We start from the raw sequence: 6,462 nt of genomic DNA, 5'->3' as shown, positions 1-6,462 counted from the left end.
CCCCCCCGAGCTCTCCAGGAACTTCAGCATCAAAAAGCAGATAAGGCTCTGCTGAGCCTCGCCTTCCCCGGGCCTCCAAACTCCACTGTGGGTTCTATCAGATGATTGACATCAGCTCCCCAGGTAGGTTCAAAGCCCCCTCTGTGAGCCCACGTGGCTGTCCTCTCTCCACTTGTCCAGCCAGTGGCTCTCAAGTGTCCTCATCCTCCCCCTCCTCAGCTGATCTCAGGCAGCTAGGGTCTCTGCCCCACTCCGCTCTGGGTTCTTGAGGGACAGGGCTGGGTGTCCCTGTTGCCTCCCCAGCACCCGACACATAAGCAGGTAAGATAGTGCAAACCAGATGAAAGGGCATCGACATTTCCATAGCGAAACATAAGGCTGGTCCCAGCGAGGGAAGGAACAGAGGCTGTAAAAAGCCCTGCAGATTGGGTGCGGGGGAATGATGAAATCTCACTTTTCAGCGTTCTGCATTTCAGCATTTCTGATAAGGGATTGTGGATTTGTGGTTGCTTGAAATGTCCAATTATTGTAAGAGTTTTTTAAAATTAGACTTTTCATGTTGAAAAGATTTCAAATCCACAGAAGTTGCCAGAAAATTATACTTAACTTCCATAAAACCTTCATTTCTTGTTAATCTCTTAACACATTTACTCCTCCACTCCCGTGTGTGTGTGTGTGTGTGTGTGTGTCTGTTAATCATAATAATGATTCCTCAAAGATGTCTGCATCCTCGTCCCCTAGTCCCACAAGCTTCAGAATATGCTGTGTTTTATGGAGAGGGAAATTTATGGTTGCAGGGGAAATCTCCTATTCAGCAGATTTTAAGATAAAGCAATGGTCTTGGGTAACTCAGGCGTGTGTCCTGTGCAATCTCTATCACAGAAAAGAGGAAGATGTGTCAGAACAGAGAAACAGCTTTGTGAGAAAGACTGAACCAGCCACTGTGGCTTTTGAAGATGAAGGAGGCCATGAGCCAGGAATGCAGGCAACTTCTCAAAGTTGGAAAAGGCAAGGAAACAGATTTTCTCTTGGGACTTCCAGAAGGAAATGCAACCCTTCTGACACCTTGATTTTTAGCACAGTGGGACCCAATGGCAACTTCCATAACTATAAAATAATAAATTTGTGCTACTTAAAGCCTCTACGTTTGCAGTAACTTGTGTTAGTCAGCTCTCTGTAGCTGTGACAAAAATACCTGACATAATCAGCTTATAAGGATTAAAGGTTTATTTTGGTGCACAGGTTCAAGGTTTCAGTCCATGGTCATAGCAAGGCAGAACAACATGGTAGTGAAGGAAACAGATGGCAGCCTGGAAACAGAGAGAGGGAGGAGGAACCAGGGTCCCAATATCTCCTCCGAGGCTGCCCCCATGACCTTACTTCCACCCACCAGGCTCTACCTCTTGAAGTCCTAGTGTCCAAACCTTCAACATGTGAGTCTTCGGGGGACATTCAAGATCCAAACTGTAGCACTCGTTAAGATTTGAATACCATAGGCATGTTGTTTACATATTTTCAATTTTCTTCACTTTTTAATTCAGTTCCTTTTTCCCAGTTAAGGATAAGTTACAGAGGGCACAGTGACACACACCTGTAATCCCAGCAACCGAGGAGGCTGAGGTAGATGGATTGTAAGTTGAAGGCCATCCCAGAGAACTTAGTGAGACCCTGTCTCAAAATAAAGAATAAAAAGGGCCGGGGATATCGCTCAGCAATAAAAGCACACCTGGGTTTAATCCTCAGTACTGCCAAAAAAAAAAAAAAAGTAAACCACAGATATTAGCATATGCTCTTATATAACCATAGTGTGATGCTCTAATTCCGGAAAATTGACATCCGTGCAATCCTCTTACTGAAATACAGCCCATACTCAGAGGTTGGTGATTATATTGCAAAAGATCCAGTTCAGAACCACAGTTTGCATTTAGCTGTTAGGTCTCTTTATTCTCCTTCATCCAGGACTGCTCTTAGTCTTTCATTTTTATTTTTGAAAGCACAGACCAAGCCTTTTGTAGAGTGGCCCCTGCTTTGGGTTTGTGCTAGTTATCCTGGGGCTGTGCACTTAGGGAAGGAATATCATAGGAGAGCGATTGTGCCGTTGCAAGGTATGTGGACAGCTGATAATTAAATTCCTGAAACAACTAGAAAATAATTACCAAGGCAACCTAATTCTCAACTTTGGTGAAATATAATTTAGGAAAAAAAAAAAAAAACTCACCCAATGTTTCTGCCCATCATCTCCCTGGTTGAAAGGTTTAAGGAAGAGAAATGGCTTGAAAAACATGAACAGAAATGAAGAATTGTTGTGGTCTTTGGTGAGGATGAAGGACAAATTAAATGTAATTTGAATAAAAAGATTCCCCATGAGGAATACTTGCCCTTTCACATATGATTTAGTACTGTCGTATACATATCTCCAAATTTGTGCTGCATATTAATGATTTTATGATCGAATGCTCTAATTTAGCTAGAACAAGATCATGAAGATGAGTACTTCCAAACTCCCTACCCCACAGGAGAGCAGTCTGCAAAAATAGTGATACTGTGTCTTTAAAACAGTTTGATCCTGGTCTTAATTGCAGTTGTGGTCAGTACCCTCTTTTTATCCCCTCTCACCCCTCTCTGCTGTTGGGGGATGAGATTTCATGCTGACTTGAGTGGGCATTAGCACATACGCTTTGTCAGATCACACGGGAAATCAAGGATTTAAAGTAATATTGTGTTTATTGGTGCAATTTCCTCTTTGTTCCTGTGGGTTTCACTTAAAAGCAGTTGGGCCATGCTCAGTGGCCCACACCTGTAATCCCAGCAATTTAGGAGGCCAAGGCAAGAGGATCACAAGTTTGAGGCCAGCCTCAGCAATGTCCCTCAGCAACTTAGCAAGACCCTGTCTCAGAATTAAAAAAAAAAAAAAAAAAATTAAATCACTGGGATGTGGCTCAGTGGTTAAGTGCCTCTGGGTTCAGTCCCCTGTGCCAAATAAATAAATAAAGCAAGCAGTCAAGGCAAAGAGAACACAGCCTGCCATAGCCCACCCAGGTCCCCTCTCTTAGTTCTCATTCACTGGAGATGTGTTCTCAGCCTAAGGAAGCCCAGGACACACTCATCAGCTTTCTTGTTTATCCTTTCACTCCCATTCAGCAAATGTTTACGGGATTACAGAGAGATCCTGGCAGAGCTCACTGGAGCTGGGAACCCTCTGCAGCAGTTCTTCAAGGTATATCATGAAAGCCCACTGTTTTGTGCCCCGGGTTCCATCTGTGGGGGTCAGAACAGCAACGATCTGTAGGTAGCGCTGGCGTTCCCCGCCGCACCCCTGAAGGTTCTCATTTGGGAACTGAGACTGATTCCAAAGTCACTGTGCCACACCGAGAACGATGCCCAAGGAGGCCGTGAGCGCCTTGTCCCTGTGTGAGATAGGGGAGGGGCACATCATTCAAACTAGTGTCCCCAAAGGGTGCCAGAGGTTCGGCATGATCTGCTCGTTCAGACGGGTCTAGTCCAAATCCTCAGTCGGACACCTGCTCTGGAAACCTTCCAACTACCAAATAGGGATGTTGAAGCCTCCACCCACAGGGATGCTTGGATATTCAATCTATAGGAAGCCAGGAATTGTAGGTCCTCCATGGCCCCTGCCTGGTCCCCTTAGAGCAAGACAATCACTGTCCCCTCCTCTAAACCTTCTGTCTTCTAGGCCTGTGTTTAGAGGAGCTTCTGCCAGTCTCAGTTTTTCTTCTTTCAAGGAATAAAAAAAAAAAAAAAAAATCTTGCATCAGAAAGTAAAGAATTGGGTAGAGAAAACATTTTTCTTTATTTTTAAAAGAAAAATGCATAGGAAAGCAACAAGAGGGATCAGGACAGTAACTTGAGTGTTTTTCTGGTGCCTGCGAGGGAGAGAGATTGCAGTGTCCATCGGACCCTTGCCTGACATTCCGCAAAGCCACGCCAGTGCTAGAAGACAAAAGAGTGGGTCAGTTTTTCTGGTAGAAGAAATATGGATTGCTGGGCATTTCATATCGACTCCTCTCATGCCGTGGCTCTCGGGAATGGCCGTAATGAACTCCTTCCTGCATCTGATTATCAGCCAAGGGCTGGCAGTGGGACCGTGCGCCTAAAGAGAGAGTTCCTTCCTGCTCATCTGTGTCACATCTCAGCTGAGTGGCTATTAGCAGAAGTGTACCAGAGGCATTCCCTCTCTGTCCTTACGATATGAGCAAAGTCTCATTAGGTTATGATGTCATGTTTACCAAGCATTCATTACCCAGCCCAAGTTCATTGGTGAGTACCTTAGGAAAAAAATGCACGCCACTGGCTAGGTGTTTCTGTGTAAAACAGAGATCACACGTTGACGATAGTCCTTATTCTTTGCTAGGTCTCTTAGAGATTTGGAAGTAAAATTATTTTTTAAATTTTATTTTTTTGGTGGTGCTGGGGACTGAACCCAGGGCCTTGTGCATACAAGGCAAGCACTCTACCAACTGAGCCACAACCCCAGCCCCCTGGAGGTAAAATTACTGAAGGCCCAAGATACGATGGTGTGGCACCAGCAATTTCCTGGGTCGTCTTCTAGCTCATCTGGGAAAAGAGGACAATGATGTCTGTCCTCTGGGAGTTGCACCTGAGATCTAGAGGAGCAGGAAGCATCCAGAAGGAAAAGGTAAGTGTGTGTTTGCATTCCAGGGGTGGCTCTTTGCCAGCCATGTCCAGCCTGGGCAGGCCACTGGCTTCCAGGGTCTCAGGGAGTCTGAGCCATATGTTTAGTCATCAGGATGCTGGAAAGGACACCCGATGGGTGTGGGCCAGGTGCTGGAGACCCTGCAAGGTGTGAGACAGTCCCATATGACACAACTGTCCTGCGCTCCACAAGGGTTCCCAGTCTCCTGCCAGAAATCTGCATCCATGAACAGTCTGGTCATGATGATCTGACCCTTGAGCTCTGTTTTATATGTAGACATAAAATATTTTTGTGGGTTTTATATACAATGCACTTTCTAGAAATGTTTTCTACTGTATAAATCAAGATAAGCTTGGTTTTTGTTTCATTTGCATTTCAGAAAGTCACAAGACCAGCGACAATATCACTGTCTACTGGAGTCACAAATCAACCACCTCTGCATTTGGAGACACCGGCTGGCTGTGAGTCTAGGGGTAGGCATCTGGTTTCTTCATTGTATCCAAGTATAACTGTGCCCCCAATCACACATACATTGAAATACATATTTTTACAAATTCTTTTTATTTCTCTTTTATAATAGAAGCCTCTTTCATCTGTCATTACAGATGTTCCCTGACTTGACAATTGCTCAACTTTTGGGTTTTGACTTTACAATGGAACTGGTACTTTCTCAGTAGCAACCATACTGGAAATTTAGAATTTTGATCTTTTCCTGGATTAGCAATGAGGGGTAGGATAATCTCTTGTGATGCAGGACAGCAGCAGTGGGCCACAGGTCCTGGTCAGCCACAGGATCAGGAGGATAAACAACCAATACCTACAGTGAGCTGTGTTACTAGGCTATGATGTTTGGTGGGTTAGTTATATTAAATGCAGGAGCGTGTGTGTGTGTGTGTGTGTGTGTGTGTGTGTGTGTTTGAGACAGGGTCTCACTAAGTTGACCAGGCTGGCCTCAAACTTGTGATCTTCCAGCCTCAGCTTCCCGAGTCATTGAGATTATAGGTGGGTGCTACTGCACTCAGATAGCATCTGTATGTTGATTTGGGTGATTACATGTGAATTTTATTTCAAAATGATGAAGGGGGCCTTGCAAAATATTTGTCATGATAGGGGAAGTCTTAATCAGGGAGGCAGAAAGCCTCTGAATGGGGGGGGACTCAGTGAAGTTCTAGAATTCTCATTGCTTCTACTTTTGACCCTCATCTGCCTGCAGCAAACTACCTAAGTGAGTGTCTGAAACAAGACTGAGGTCTGTTTCTGCCTCTCCTAAATGAAGTCCACAGAAAGGCAATTGAAGCTGGCAGGGCAATTCCAGCGGCCATCAGAGACCCAGCCTCCTCCTACGCTTGTGTCCTTATCTTTTGTGCCAGGCTTCCATTTTCGAGGCTGGGTCCAAGAGGACTGTAGAGCTCCAATTACTGTGGCCAAAGTCCAGACAGGAAGCTGGGGATGGGAGGAGGGCCATGGGGGACCCTGCAGCTGTCTGTCCCTGCAGCTTACCCAGAAGTCCCATCCACAACTGCACTCCAGTCCTTTGGCCAGCCCCCACCTGCAAAGGAGGCTGGGAAATGTAGTTTTTTTAGGCGAGCAACTTGTTCGCCAAAATTAAGTAGTTCTGGTAATAAGAAAGGAGGGAAGGATAGTGGAGTGTCATTTTGCAAATTGAGCTGCTGTTGCTGCTGGTGATCTGTAGAAGGATGGCCCTTCCCAGGCTCAGGGAGTCATCCAAAGAACAAAGCCCATGAAGTCCAGAGACAAGGATCTAATTGAAGCCCCCCTGATGTGTG

Source organism: Marmota marmota, unplaced genomic scaffold, assembly GCF_001458135.2.
Source record: "Marmota marmota marmota unplaced genomic scaffold, marMar, whole genome shotgun sequence".
NCBI lineage: Eukaryota > Metazoa > Chordata > Mammalia > Rodentia > Sciuridae > Marmota > Marmota marmota.
This window is presented reverse-complemented; position numbering follows the sequence as displayed.